This window comes from Pteronotus mesoamericanus, unplaced genomic scaffold, assembly GCF_021234165.1.
Source record: "Pteronotus mesoamericanus isolate MK-2021 breed Mesoamerican mustached bat unplaced genomic scaffold, CSHL_Meso_final scaffold_533, whole genome shotgun sequence".
NCBI lineage: Eukaryota > Metazoa > Chordata > Mammalia > Chiroptera > Mormoopidae > Pteronotus > Pteronotus mesoamericanus.
The window spans coordinates 2,849,208-2,864,780 of record NW_026555320.1 but is presented as its reverse complement, the minus strand read 5'-3'; the positions used below and the strand labels follow the sequence as shown (position 1 = coordinate 2,864,780).

The window sequence follows — 15,573 nt, the reverse complement described above, 5'->3', positions numbered from 1 at the left end:
GAGTACCAAAAGACCCCGGTTAGAAAGGTCAGGAAGGTCGTTTGGGGGGAGCAGGATGAAAGTGTGAGGCAAAGGGGCCTTTGTCTTCCCAGGTGGAAGGAGATGGGGCTTTGGGGACCCCAACATGCTGTCAGGAGATCTTGACCAGCCAAAGGGGTGTCTTGGTTGTCAGGGGATGCTGATCAATACAGGAAAGAAGACCCTGGCAGTTCCTGCTGGAGAGCAGAGCACATGGTGGCCAACTGGTGTGGCTGAGGCCAAACCAACTGTCAGCTTAGTTCTCGGGAACTAGGCTCTAGAGGTTCCTTGAGACCCACTGGGCCCATATTGGGGAATGCTCCTCTGCAGGTGAGGTAGGCTGACCCTGGGTACTTTGCCACTCCAGAGATGTTGGAGGAGGGAGGGGATCACCTATGAGCCCGAATGGAAATGGCCATCCAGGCAAGTGTTGCACTGCGCAGCCTTTGTCTGAGCCGAGAGTGGACACAGAAGAGCCTTGGGACCCATGGATATCCAAGGAGTCACTGATAGGTGGACACCAAGGGAGAGGTAGACCTCTTACTAGGTTGAGGTCGGAGTGGCGAGTGAGAAAAGGCTTCTCTTGAAGGCATTAGAGCCTTGAAGAATTAGAACAAGTGGACAAAGGTTGGGTCAGCTCATTCCAAGTGGCCAGCTTGGAGCGAGCTTTGGTTAGCACTTAGGCAATACCAGAGCGATCGACGCGCTCTATCCTCCTTCACTCAGGTCTATTCCACTTGCTGCTTTCTCACTGATTGGCGTTGGACGCATCAAGCCTTACAGCTTTGCCCGCCTCCTACCGGCTAGGCAAGTTGCAGGAGAGGAAGAGGGCGTGCCCTCCTATAGCAACTCAACATTGATTGGCTTTCAGGACTTCCTGCTCTCTCATTTTCGTCCCTGGATTGGCTGTAAGAGTCATCTACTCATTGGACCTGCGTGGTGGAAAACAAGAGAAGAGGAGGGGGTCGTCGGGCAAGATGGCTGCTATTGCGGCCGGTGTGGGCAGGCTAGAGGAGGAAGCGTTGCGGCGAAAGGAACGGCTGAAGGCCCTTCGAGAGAAAACCGGGCGCAAGGTGAGTAATGCGGAGTGAAGGCCGTGGCTGAGGTAGCCTGCGTTCGGATTAACAAGGAGGAGGGGGCTGGGGACTCCTAGGAATGGCAACTGCCGAGGAGGCGCATGCGCGCGCGACTGGAGCATGCGTGGGGAGCCGGCGCCCGCCCACCAAACCTGGTGCTGGCGCGCGCTGGGCTCTTAAGCGCGTGGGCAGCAGGGCAGTGGTCAGTCGCCGTAGACAGTTTGGTTCTTGCTGGGTGTTTTCCTCGGAGGTCTCTAGAGCCATTTACCGTTTTAGGTGCCGGTTGGTTTAGTCAGAATAGGTTCGCGTCTGAACACGCTGTCTCTTCCGTTTCCCCATGACCCAGCCTCCCGCCCACTTGGAACCCTGGTGAAATTCCAAGAGTCTGGCAGACCCTCCTCAGGGCGCCCAGCCGGAGTCGTTGAGTACAAGAATCCAAAGTGAAAGATCCATTTTTAGGTCAGCGTGGATCTCAGGGAAAGAGGAGGGCGCTTAGCTCTTTCCCAGCCTACTTACCTGGGATGGACCGCCTTAAGCCTATTAGTTGCTATACTTCTGAGCATTTTTTTTTCTTGCTCTTGTTTGACACCAGAATGGTCTGATTCTATTTCTACTCTGTTCATCTTGTCGAAGTAATCGAGAGGAAAGAGAACCCTGACGTTCACTACTTATGTGCAAACCCTGGCCCTTTCCCTTGGGACAGTGGGACCTGGGGACAAATTGCTTCATCGCTGTAAGCCCCGGTTTCTTCATGTCTGGAGTAGAGGTTAACAACCCTTAGACACTCATCCTCATTGGGCTATTTTGAGATCTAACAGGATAATCTGTATGAAAGGGCCCTAGAGACTATCGAGGGGTGGAGGTTGTTGGTTCTGCTCTTGTTGGATGGACAAAACCCCTGTTCTCAACTCTACAAAATACAAAGCACATTAAATATCTAGACCTGCGAGGGATAAGGAGAAACAGGGACTCCACTTTCCAACTCGAAAAAAATCAGGCGGGTCGGGCTAGTCCGTTTGGCCCCTGTTTACTTTTTGCATGGCTGGCCGAGGTTCTTGGGGAAAGCCAAGGCAGGGGTAGTGAAAGCTTGCCAGATTGGCATCTGCTTTTGTTGGCAGCTTGTCAGCACTTCCAGGCAGTTACCCCACTAGCCGCCTGGCCTCAGGAAGCTCAGCCTTCACCCTTCCAGCAGCTGCGCTAGTCAACCTGTATGGTTGGCTTGGGTTTAGGGCCCAGGTTATTGGGACTGGGTTTGAGATCGATACAAAGGACAAGATGGCGCCCACATCCTTAGGGTCTCATCATTTTACATTCCAATTTCTCCACATCTTTGTTAATACCTGTTATTTTCTGCTTTGTTGATTATAGCCATCCTAATGGGTGTGAAGTGGTATCACATTGTGGTTTTGATTTATATTTCCATAATGGTTAGTGATATTGAACATCTTGTGCAGCTGTGGCCATTTGTGAATCTTCAGATAAATGTCTATTCAGGTCCTTTGCCCATTCTTCAGTTGGGCTTGTGTTGTTGTCGAATCGTAGGAGTTCGTAATGTATTCTGTATTAACTCCTTATCAAATACGTGATTTGCAAATATTTTCTCCCACTCCCAAGATTGTCTTTTCACTTTCCTGATAATGTGCTTTGATGCACAAAGTTTTTAATTTTGGTGAAGTTCAGTTTATCTGTCTTTTCCTTTTGATGATCTCACTCTTGGTGTCATACCTAATGAACCATTGTCAAATCCAAGACCACGAAGATTTCTCCTGTGTTTTCCTCTAAGAGTTAAATAGTTTTAGTTCTTATGTTTTGTTCTTTGATCCATTCTGAGTTAATTTTTGTGTATGGTATAATGTAAGGGTCTAATACATTCTTTTACATGTGAATATCTGGCTTTCCCCTTATCAATTGTTGAGAAGACTGTCCTTTCCCTTTTAAATGGTTTTGGCACCCTTGTTGAAAATCATTTGACCATATGTGCGAGATGCTTTTAGGGGTCTGTATGTCTTTCCTTATTCCAGTAGCACATTGTTTTTTGATTACTGTAGCTTTGTAGTAAGTTTTGAAGTCAGAAGTGTTTGTCCTTCAACTTAGTTCTCTTTCAAGATTATCTTGGCTTCTTAGGATCCCTCGAGATTCCACGTGAATTTCAGGGTGGATTTTCTGTTCCTGCAAAAAAAAAAAAAAAAAAAACAAAACCATTGAAATTTTGATAGGCATTGCATTGAATTTGTTGCTTGTTTTGGGTAGTGTTTGCCATCTTAACAATATTTAAGTCTTCCAATCCATGAACATTGGATGTCTTTTAATTTACTTGAGTCTTCAACTTCTTTCAACAGTGTTCTCTAGTTTTCACTGTAGAAGGCCTCCTTGGTTAAATTTATTCCCGAGTATTTTATTCTTTTTTGTGCTGTTGTAAATGGGACTGTTTTCTTAATTCCCTTTTCATATTGTTCATAGTGTATAGAAATGCAACTGATTTTTTTTTCTGTTGACTTTATATCTTGGAACTTTGCTGAATTCATTTATTAGTTCTGACAGTTTTTTGTGGGCTTTTTTGGGTTTTCTGCATATAAAAACATGTTATCTGTGAACAGAGATACTTTTGCTGCTTCTGTTCCAATTGAGATGCCTTTTATTTCTTTCTCTTGCCCTATTGCTCTTGCCAGAAGTTTCAGTAACATGTTGAGTAGAAGTGGTGAAAGCAGACATTTTTTTCTTTCTGCCCTCAGGGAAATGCTTTCAGTCTTTCACCATTGAGTGTGATGTTCACAAATGGGTTCTTCAAATATGGCTTTTGTTGTGTTGAGGAAGTTTTCTTCTATTTCTAGTTTACTGAATTTTTATTGTGAAAGGAAGTTGAATTTTGTCAAATACTTCATCAACTGAGATGAGCATGTAGTTTTTTCCCCTCTTTCTGTTATTGTATCGAATTGATTGAATGTTGTCTGTTGAACCATCCTTGCATTCCAGGAATAAATTCCACTTGGTCAAGGTGTATAAATCTTAATCTGCTGAGCTCGGTTTGCTAGTATTTTATTGAGGATTTTGCATCCATGCTCAGGAGGGATACAGGTCTGTCGTTTTCTTGTAGTGTCTTGGCTTTGGAATCAGGGTAATGCTGACCTCACAGAATGAGTTACAAAGTGTTCCCCCTTCCCTTTTTTTGAAGAGTTTCAGAAGGATTGGCGTTAATTTTAAATGTTTGGTAGAATTTACCAGAGAAGCCATTTGGCCCTGGGCTTTTCGTCTTTGGTAAGTTTTTGATAACTTATTCAGTCTCCTTATTAATTATATGTTTATTAAATTTTTTAATTTCTTTTATGAATCAGTTTCAGTAATTATCAAGGAATTTTTCCATTTCTTCTGTGTTAGCATTGTTGGCATACTGATTGCTACTGTAATTGGGTTTAACCTTCACAGTTCTAGCTTCAGAAAGCTCTTGGCCATGAACTCACTTCTGAAAAATGTGTATTCGGAAATCACATGCCTTCTCTCTTAGAACTGAGAGGTCACTGGCCTTTGGAGTTTCCTTCCATTCTTCTTAAGAAACAAGAATTAACGTGAAGCCACATTCTTGATTCCATTGGAAGCTTTTTCCTTTCCTGGAGTGCCTTTTCTCTCCAGGAGCTCCTAAATTTCCCCCTCTATCTAGTCCTTTCCCTGCTGAGGAAGAGAAGTTTGAATATGTTCTTGACTCTTTAGTTACCAGGCTGTGGTATCAATGGTGGATTAGTAGCAGGTGATAAAGTGTGTGGCTTGGTTCAAAATGGGTCCTTGGAGCTGGTACTTCATTTTTTCTGCAGATGTATACTGAGCACCTACTGTGCACCAGTCATTCAGGAAGTCTAGCAGTAAGTGAACAAAGCAGTCAGGAGTTGCTGCCCCAGCCAGCTTCCATTTAGCTGGAGAGAAGGTAATCAAGCAGATGTACCCAGTGTTAGATGGAGATGGTGCTGTGGCGGAAAGGGAAGAGGGAAAGAGAGATGGGGAGTGCGTAGTGTCCCTGGTAATCTCTGTGGCTCTTAACAGTTTGTCTTTCTTTTTAAAGATTTTATTTATTTACTTTTAGAGAGAGGGGTAAGGAGGGAGAAAGAGAGGGAGAGAAACATCAACAGGTGACCTCTTGCAGGTCCCCTACTGGGGACCTGGCCCACAACCCAGGCATGTGCCCTGACTGGGAATTGAACCAGCAACCCTTTGGTTCACAGGCCGGCACTCAGTCCACTGAGCCACACCAGCCAGGGCAACTTTTCTTTTTTAAAGACAACAGCATTTTCAGATTTAATGTGGTTAACGGTAAAAAAAAAAAAAAAAAAAAAAAGGAGGGTTAATTTATAGGTGAAAGCACTGAGACCAATGAAAGTGAAGTGGTTTGCCCAAGGTCACATAATTAAGAGGTATGCCAGGTGAGTGTTAGGGTTGGAAGGGACCATGAGAACGGGTAGTGACTCTCTTTCTGCACTGACTTGGACTGGTTGCCTAGGTGCCGGGAGGAGGTGGCTTGAGAAATTTTGCTTTACGCTTCCTGATACCCTTTAGGTTTTGTAAATTACCTGCTCAAAAAAAAAAAGTAGTGGTAAAAGAGTATAGGCCCCAAGTACAAGCTGCCCTGTGTACGTGCCTTAATCCCCTTTGGATTCAAATTCTGGCCCTCTTTCCCCCAGGCGAGGACAGGTGTAGGTTTATTTGCCACAATTTCTTCTTTTATTTATTTTTTTAAGTCTTCCCCTGGGAATATGTTTAATTGCTTTTAGAGAAAGAGAGACATCGATATGAGAGAGAGAAACATTGATCTGCCTCCCGTGTGCACCCTGACCAGGGACCAAACCCACAACCTGGGCACGTGCCCTGACTGGGAATCGAACCTGCAACCTTTTGGTGTACGGGATGATGCTCCAATCTACTGAGCCATCGGCCAGGACGCAAATCCTTTTGTACTTACTTTAATTATGGTAAAATATATGTGACATAAAACTTGCCATTTAGCCATTTCTCAGTGGCATTAAGTATATTCACAATTTTACACAGTCATCACCCCTATTTCCAACACTTTATCACCTCAAACAGAAACTCTGTGCCCACTAAGCAATAACTCCCCATTCCTCTCTTACCCCGCCTCTTCAAACCTCTGGTCTACTTTCTGTCTCTGGCTTTGCCTGTTCTAAGATGTAGGTGGAATCATACAACATTTGTCCTTTTGTGACTAGCTCATTTCACTGAGCTTAAGTTTTCAAGGTTCATCCATGTTCTAGCATGTAACAATTTCATTCCTTGGGTTTAAGGCTAAATAATACTTCATTATTTGTACATACCACATTTTGTTTATCCATTTACCTGTTGATGGACACCTTTTGGCTATTGTGACTAATGCTGCTGCCATTGGCATTTTGGTGGGCTTACCGGTAGAATTCAGGCATGGGGTTGATTTCCCTTATGCTGTTATCTTCCTCTCCCCACCACGAGAATATAAACTCATAATTTAGTGATATTATGGAGGAATCATTCCTGAGATTGTGACAAATGGAGACAAAATTAGGGTCATAAGCTTTCCATATGTTCAGTAAAAAACACCTTGGTTGTGCCCATGAAGTTAAGCAGTTCTACAAAGCGCTTCCTTTTAGCCCACCTGGCAGGACTGATTCATGGGTCAGAGAAAGAGGGGCGGAGGTGCTGAGGTGCCCAAGGTCCTGAAGCAGAAGTGACTCCTGGCTTCCAGCCCATCAGCACCCTGGGGGCGCGGGACTCTGCAAGGGAGCGGTACTCCCAAAGCAGAGTCCTCTAGGTCAGCCAGCCAGGTTGACCGGTGGGAGGACCACATACGACATGAGGCTGTGCTGCTGGGGTTCATTCCTGGGAAAGTCAGGCTGGGCCTGGGGACACTTCATGGGAAGACAGTGGAACTTGAGCTGGGCCGTGCTGGGTGGGACCAGGAAGAGGGGATTGAGGTAGCTGTAAAGGAGTGTTCCTGGGCAGCGGGTGGGAACGTTCACGGGCACAGAGAGGGGACAGTGCTCCAGAGGGTTTGATGGCAAGCAGCTGGCAGTGACCTGGGCAGGGGTGAGGTCTGAAAGTGCTGCTGGGCGCACGGGCGGCCAGGCCCTGCAGGAGCCCGGGCTTCCGGCTGGGAGGGCGGCTGGCCTGGGCACACTTTTCTGTATGCGTTTGAACCTCACTTCTTGGTGCTCATCCAGATGCTCTGAGCTGGGTGGGAGCGAACAGTTCAAGGCTGAGCGGACGAAGCTCTCTGGCATATCTCTGTGGTGCTGACCACTAGGGCAGCGTGAGGTCCCTTCCTCCTCCTCTGACATTCCTCAGCAGCCAGATGGAGACTCCGAAAGGTAATGAATTTGGCGCAAATGCATGTCCTTGGTTGTTGGGTTTCCTGAGCATTGGCCTGAACTGTGCTCTCCTTCTGCCCTGAGGCTGAGGCAGACTGGTTGGTCAGGAGGCTAGCCCCTCGGGGGCTGCGTGTGACTTCAGGTCCAAAGTCTGGCTGTCACCTTGCAGGTTCAGCAGCGGCTCCTGGTTTGTGTTTTTGTTTGTAATGCAGATTCTTTTTTTAAAAAATTGATTTTTTTTTTTGGAGAGAGAAACATCCATTTGTTGTTCCACTTATTTATGCATTCATTGGTTGATAGTTGTATGTGTCCTAACCAGGTATCGAACCCACTCCCTTGGTCTATTGGGACGGTGCTCTGAGCTACCTGGCCAGGGAGCAGTTCCTGTTTCTCACCTGGCTCTGGAGAGTCCTCTGTTCAGTAGGACTTGGTGCAGTGATGGCGGTATTCTGTGTAATCTACGCTGTCTGAGTACCGTAGCCATGAGCCACAGAGCTCTTAAGCCCTTAAAATGTGGCTAACATAACGTTTTATTGATTTTAATTTCTTTCCATTTTAATTAATTTACATCTAAACAGCCACATTTGACTAATGGCTGCCTCATTGGACAGTACATCTCTGGAGGACTTGCTCTCTCCAGCCTGAAAGAACTATGTCTCTCCCTAAACTCATGAAAGTGGGTCCCTTGGCCCTCTCTCTTGGGTGACAGTGGGTGGAGCTGTTTCCATTGGAGCTGTTTCCATTGGAAGCATCCTCTTGGTCCCCTGGCTTCACTCAGCAGAGTCCTGATTCTTTGAAGGTGGAATTTCTTTTTAGTGTGAAGTATTAGATTACTGAGAAAGTGGATTTGTGAGCCAGCCAAGATGGGGTGTGTAGTCCCTGTTCTTCCAGAGATTGACTTCTCGTCCCCAGCCATGCTCAGACCCTGAGCCCTTGGAGCCAGTGAGAGGGCGAGCCTTGTGGGTAGAGGGTTGGGGCTCCTGGCACAGGCGCCTGTTGATGAGCCAGTGTTGGAAGTTGGCATCGGGTCGTCCCGATGAGGGTCTTAACTTGTTTGTTTTAGGATTTTTTAAAAAGATTTTGTTTATTTTTAGAGAGAAGGGAAGAGAGGGAGAGAAACCATGGATTGGTTGCCTCTCACACGCCCCCAGCTGGGGACTCAGCCCACAACCCAGGCATGTGCCCTGACTGGGAATTGAACCGGCAGCCTTTCAGTTTGCAGGCCGGCGCTCCATCCACTGAGCCACACCAGCCGGGGCTGATCAGTGAGGTTCTTAGATCTTCCTGTGCCTCTGGTCACCTGGGGACACAGTTTGCAGTCTCTGGCTCCATTTCAGATCTTCTGTCTTGGGTGTAGATCTTGGTGTAGAGCCTAGAAATCCTTGCATTTTTAAAGTTCCCCAGATGATTCGTTTTTTTTTTTTTTTTTTTTTTGAAATCTCTGATCAGTCTCCTGACATTCTGTCACCAGAAGTAGAGCACCTCCCTTCCCTGGAGCACTCACTGGTCACCCTTCCTCACTGCAGGGACTCTGCAGCCAGCCACCAAGCAAGCCTTTGTTGAGCACCCGCTGTGTGCCAGGCCCTGGGTGAGCAAGGCCACCTCCTTGCCTCAAGGGGCTTCCGCAGGAGGGGCAACTAGACAGTGTGCATGGGAACAGGGAAGGTAATGAGAACTTGGGAGGGCTAGGATGGGGGTATGTGGGTGCTGGGGGTGGGCCGTGCAGCTGCCGCACGTGACAAGGTCTCTCTGTGGGCAGTGGGACAGGGCGGGGGATGGGGAATGGCAGAGGGGTCGCCAGGATCTAGGACAGAGCATTCCTTGCTGAGCAGAGGCTAGCTTGGCTTGTTTGAGGGGCAGAAAGACTCTGGGTGGCAGGATTAGATCGGCGAAGGTGGGTTAAGAGTAGAGAGGGCCTGGGGGGGGCCGGACCCGCGAGGCTGGGCCTCACACCATGAGGGGCAGGGGAGCCCTCGGAGACCGGAGACCGGGTGCGCTGCCCCACCCGCGTGTGGAGGAGGGAGGCTGCTGCGTCAGCCCAGGCAGGAGGCAGCTGCGCACAGGGCTCCTGGGCATCCTGATGGGTGGGCTCTGGGGGAGGCGAGCGAGCAGGGCGGTGGTGGCGCCTGTTTCTGAGAGGAGACGTGCAGAGTGGTTTTGAAGGGGAAGCCCCGAGTCTGGCTTGGTGGGTCGTTGTAAGCCTGCGGGGACGGTTTGGCCTCTGCATGGGGAGCGGCCGGCCGGCAGGCGTCTGGACCTGGGGGTGCTGGTGGGGGAGATTTGAGGCGCTGGGTCGAGATGAGGGCCCAGGGCACAGAGCTAAGCCAGCCAAGGTAAAGATGCTCTGTGGCTGGAGACCTGCCATGCAGCTGTGCAGCCGTTTAGGAAGATCGCAGGAAGATCGCAGAGGATAGGGGGCCAGTGGTGCTGGAAGAAGCCGGGCGAGGACGGGAGCGGGTTTGTGCAGGACGGGGAGTAGGTGAGCTTGGTCAGCTGTTTCAGGGAAGAGAGAGAGAGAGAGAGAGAGAGAGAGAGAGAGAGAGAGAGAGAGAGAGAGAGAGAGTTGCGGGGGATGGATGAAAAAGGGGTCTTCAGAAAGCATCCTCACAGGGCGATCTGATCATAAGTTCCTAACCAGGCAGGCCTTGGTGGGTAGTCACGCCCCAAGCATGTGACATTTTTAGTAAAAGTTTATCGGTCCATCGTTCACGTGCACTGGGGATTAAGACGCCGGCCCTCAGGCTCTCTCTGTGCTGGACCGAGGCGAGCTTCAGGTCCAGCCCTCCTTCCCTCAAGGGCCCTTCCCTGCGCCCCAGCTCCCGGCTCCCAGCTGCCTGGCCTCTCTCTGTTTTGTCATAGAGGGAAGCTACAGCTTGTACTCTTGAGAATCCCGAGGGGAAAAGGTTGCTGTGGTAACGACGCCCTGTGGGGAGCAAGAGCCGAGCAGCAGGGCGGTTTGGACTCAGCTCTGAAGAGCAACAGGGCGGTTTGGACTCAGAGCTCTGAAGAGCTGCTCTGTCTGCAGAAAGTGTGTGGCCAGAGCAGAAAATATTTGTCCTTTCAAGGACAGCCTCCCTCCCCCCACCAAACACAATATTCAGGGCATGGTACCACTAGAATTCTTGCAGGGTAATTTGAATCCTGAAGAAAGCACCTGCTTGGTACTTGGGAGAGGAGGGGATCCAGTGAGAGCAGAACTTTCCAGACTGAGCGCAGGAGTCTCAGGGAGTGGGAGTGAGTGCTGGTCCCTGGGGCCAGAAGGGAGCGCCCTGGCCGCTGTGATAGAGCGTGCTGCTGTGGCTGGGAGTTGCTGGACGCAGGCTGCACGGAGGAGGGAGCTTTGGAACCCAGCGGGGATGCACTGTCCCGGCCTCCTCTCGCTGGCTGGCTGAGGGGTCCTGCCCCCATTCAGGCTCTGTGCCGCTGGTGCTGAGAAAATACCTGCCGAGGGATGGGGTAGAGGGCCTGGTGGGTGACAGCTGCCCTCGAGGCAGGGAACAGAAGGAGCAGGAGTAGAGCAGGCCGGTTGGGGGTGGTCCGAATGTGGGGGACCATCTGAGGAACCCCCAGGGCCCTCCGCACATGCACTGTGGCTAGCCTTTTCTGACTTGGACCCGTGCTCTCTGCATACGTGTAGGGTCTGACTTTCTAAACTGAGGGCAGCTCAAGGGCAAGGGCTAGGTCTTCCTCTGGATGCCACTGGCAGCAGTTGTGAGTAAACTGAGGGAAGAGAAGTGGCATTTGTGCGGGGGTGTTATGTGACCCTTTTCGGAGGTGGGTGGGGGAGTGGGCATCAGCTGAGCAGTGGAACGCCGTGGGCCTCACGCTGAGGGTGCAGGGGGAGCGTCAGGCTCCGCTGTGGTCGCCCCACATGGCTGACGCTTCCTGAAGAGGACTCCCCCGCCGTCGCAGGGGCTCCTGGTGTAACACCCTCTGCGGCCCCGGGCACGCGCCTTCTCAGCCTTTCCGCTCAGCACGTGCTTAAAAAAAGACACGCTGCGTTTCCAAAGGAAATGCGTGGAGGTGAGGATGAAAAGAGCTTGTTTAAGCAATATTCCCCTGCAAATAACTGTGCCAGTGCTGACTTGGCGTTTAGGTTTGGTTTTAATTAGGAGTTCGTCACTTGGAGATCACACTAGAGAGGAGACAGCTGTCTTGCCTGGACACCTCCTCCAGCTGTGACACTCAGAGAGGCAGCTGGTCCAAGGCTTCTCGTTCCCCAGGAGCAGCGGCCGTGAGCCCCTCTGGCCTGGGAACAGACTTGCGCGTGCTTTCCTGGCTTGGGTGCCCGCGTTGGGGCCTGTGTAGGATGGAAGGATGGGAAGGTGGACCCCAGGCCTGTGAGCTCCCTGACTGGCTCGTTTCAGCGCTTGGCCTTTGTGATGGACTTGGGCGGGGCGGGGGGGATGCTGGGACCAAGTCCGCAGACCACCCGTTCGGAGCCGGCCTCTCCCTTTGCACAGTGGGCGCCAGAGCCTTTGCCTGCTGGCACCCCAGGGCCTCCCTGTGGGTTGGATGAGCTCTTTCTCCCCGAAGGCCAAGCATAAGGGTGGGGCCCAGGCACTGGGCAGCCCACAGCGTGACTTGGGAACTCAGGTTCCAGCCACCTCCCTGTACGGCTTCAGGCACCACGGTGAAGTGGACAGGCCGTTCAGCGTGAGGTCCAGAGACCTACAGGTCAGCACAGGCTCTTGCCCTCCTCGTGCTGCCCGCTTCCCTGAGTCTCCTGCGGCCCTCAGGACGTGTGCGTTGTGTGACAGACTGCTCTGTGTTTCTGCTCATCAGGAGGGCTCTGTGTCCAGAGCCCACCCTGCTGAGGACAGCAGGCCCCCAGGCAGCCTGGTGTGGCCTCACACGGGTCACTCCCTGCCCCCTGCCCGCCAGCCTCTGGAGGACAGGTGAGCTCTCACCCGGGGGCTCCTCAGTTGGCCATGTGGTCGAAATGGTGGAAACAGGACGCCGGGGAGGGCGGGCTCCTGGAACATTGAGATTGTTTCTTACCCTGAAGCGGAAAGGCTGAGAAGGCGCGTGCCCGGGGCCGCAGAGGGTGTTACACCAGGAGCCCCTGCGACGGCGGGGGAGTCCTCTTCAGGAAGCGTCAGCCATGTGGGGCGACCACAGCGGAGCCTGACGCTCCCCCTGCACCCTCAGCGTGAGGCCCACGGCGTTCCACTGCCCAGCTGATGCCCACTCCCCCACCCACCTCCGAAAAGGGTCACATAACACCCCCGCACAAATGCCGCTTCTCTTCCCTCAGTTTACTCACAACTGCTGCCAGTGGCATCCAGCCTTACTTACCCTGGAAGATCCTGACTGGGTCGGTCTGTTTATACCATGTTCCCAGGGCCCCTGGCTGGTATTTGAGGCCTCTGCAGCCCTAACAATTTGTGGTTTTCTTACTTTTCTCATTTGGTAAGAATGGACTCAGTCACACTCTGGCTACTGTGCAGAAAGCTCACGCAAGCCTCGGGACTGTGTGTGTGTGCTGGAGGTCTGGGAGCGTGACGCAATCGGAAAGCCTCAGTTTAAATGCTGACCCGTTTGTTATGAGAAGTGAGCCTTGGGTAAGTCCCTGAGCTCTGAACCTCGTTGTCCAGGTCGGCCGATAAGACCTGACCCCAGGGTGGTTGTGTGGCCAGTGGTTCTGTGTGCACGAGTGAAGTGTGGGCAGCTTTGGGAGCACTCCGTGGCACTGTGCAGCTACATGGAGGGGACTGTCCCTCCAGACAGACTCACAGGCAGCTGCTGGCTGCTGTCCTTGAGGTAAGAAGGTGGCTCTCTTGATCACCTCTCCAGCCTGTTATTTTCAGTGGCCTCAACCAGTGACCCTTGCCCTTTGCTTTCTGCCACTTTCTGAGTGCTCTTCATAAAAAAACACGCTCATCACATTGTCGCCACGTCCCTGCCTGTCGTCTGCCTTAATGCTGGCTTCTCAGCGCTTGGGAACTAAAGTCTGGGGCCCAGGTGGGCCTTCCCCTCTTGCCCACCACACCAGTGTGCCACGCCCGGCTGGCCAGCTGGGCTCCACCGCTCCTCCCAGCCTCTCCAGCACGCCCTGCCCTGCCCTCCCTGGTTGCACGGGGAGTGGAAGGTTCCCACTTCCCTGCAGGGCCAGACTGCTCGCCCTGCCCTCCGGTGGGCTCAGGTGTCACCTCTGCTGCTGCAGCTGGTCACATCAGGGCACTCCCCTTAGCCAGGCTGAGTGGGGCTGCCCACCCACCTGGGCCCTTTCTGCTCCTCCTGCCTTGGGGCTGCCTGGGGGCAGCAGCCGGTGTCTTAGTCACCTTTCTGTCTGCTGGATGACGAGGCCCAGAGACGCTGAGGAAATGTGCGGATGGAGAAACGAAGATCCCGGATGGGCCCGTGGCCTGGGGAGCTGGCTAGGCTGAGGTGTTTCCCAGGGGAAGCAGACTTGCCCTTTAGGAAGGGCCCTGGGGCTTCAGGCCTGCTGGCTACAGCCACACCAGCAGGGTGCACTTCACTGAGGGACGTGTGTTAAGACCGTTAAATTTCGCCCTGACTGGGGTGGGTCAGAGGGTTGGGTGACATCCTGCAAACTGAAAGGTCACCGGTTCGATTCCTAGTCAGGCACATGCCTGGAGTGTGGGCCAGGTCCCTGGTTTGGGGCATGCAAGAGGCAGCCGATCCATGTTACTTGCACATCCATGTTTCTCTTCCTTTCTTTCTCCCTCTGTTCCCACCCCTCCCCCGCAAAAGGCAATTAAGTTCCCAAAATCTATTGTTAACACATGGACTGGGGGCACTTTGACATCTGTCCACATGGAAAGGAGCTGCTCCTTTTCATTGGTCACAAGTGACATGGCTAACCGGAGCCCTGCTGTGGTCCTCTTGGCAGCTCTTGGGGAACTGTTTGGGGGAACCCAGAACTGGTGTGAACAGGCTTGTGTGCCCAGGGTGCGTGTGGGAGGGGGAAGGGTGTCCCTTGAGGGGCCACTCCCTGGGGTATTCAGGCCCTCGCTTGCTTTTTCCATTGGACTCAAGGATGATGAACCCACAACAAAGAGGCCTCCGGGTTCAGGGGCTCAGCCTCCGAATCCCACCTGCTTGCCGGGTTCCTGTGCTCAGGGGAGCCAGTTGCTCCTCTGACCGGTGGCCTGGAGAAGGTCAGACACCAGCTGCGCGCCCTCCGGGTCAGCGATTCTGGGTGGCTGTTCCAGTCCCCAGAGCCGACCAGCTGGGCCTCCCTGCTCTGGCTCGGGCTGCCTCCTGCGAGGGGATGGGCGAGGGCTTGCGGGCCACCCCCCAGTGCTCCACCAGGCTGCCTCCTGCCTGGACATTTGCTTTCATGATCCACTCCCTCCTCCTCCCACCTTCCCAGGAGAGGAAGTCCTGGCGGTTGTGAGTCGGGCTTTGTGGCAGAGGGGGCGTTTTACCTCCAAGAAAAGGGAAGTGGTGGGGCTGCTGAGAGGGTGGGGGTGTTACCTCATGTTCGCCGTCAGTTAATTTCTTAACTGAAATGTTCTCTCAGAATGGGGGAGACGTTTGGCCTGATTGGAGGGCGCTCAACCTGCAGTGCAGCTTCTGGCTTAGCCCCTGGGCCCCGTTGGGGCTGCAGAGGGACCTGGTGTGTACAGGTCTGTCCGCCCTCCTCTCCCCTCCCCCTCTGGCAGTGCTGGGTTTGGGTTTTTTGTGTGTTTTTTTCAACCTGAGAAGAGTCCTGGGACCTCGCCTGGGCTGTGCCGGGCATGGGGGCCAGCCGTGGTTTCCTGCTTTCTTGTTGGGGAAGGGCGGGATGGGGTGTAACATCCAGACAGTGAGTCCCAGGCAGTGGGTTCCTGTAGTCGCTTTTGTTCTTAAGTCATTTTGACTACAGAATTAAAGGAAGTGGACAAGAGACTCTCCACGGTTGTGCTGTGTGAGCCCCTGGCTGGGGTTGAGCTCACGGTTGCGGGTGTGCCCCCCGAGGTCCTGTGCGCCTGTGTCACGGTGCTGCCCGCCAGCCTGCTAGTTCAGTGGCCACTTGGCTGCTTGCAGAGCAGCCGACCCGCCTCACCTCCCAGTTCCCTCTCCCCCTGTGCAGGGGAGCCACCGGGGACACCGCTGCATGTGTTGCTCTTTGTCTCCTTGTGATGCTTTTCTGGGATGGGCGTTCTTAGCCCAGAAATGAGCACATTTGG

General features: G+C 52.3%; 1 long non-coding RNA gene across 1 annotated transcript in view; it reads left to right on the top strand.

Annotated features, from left to right (window-relative positions):
• The first annotated feature begins 1,017 nt into the window (after window positions 1-1,017).
• Window positions 1,018-15,573, top strand: part of LOC129087721 (uncharacterized) — a 37,288-nt gene continuing 22,732 nt past the window's right edge. Inside the window, exon 1 of the long non-coding RNA XR_008530922.1 lies at window positions 1,018-1,091. This is a non-coding gene — a long non-coding RNA (uncharacterized LOC129087721). The remainder of the gene's footprint in view (window positions 1,092-15,573) is intronic.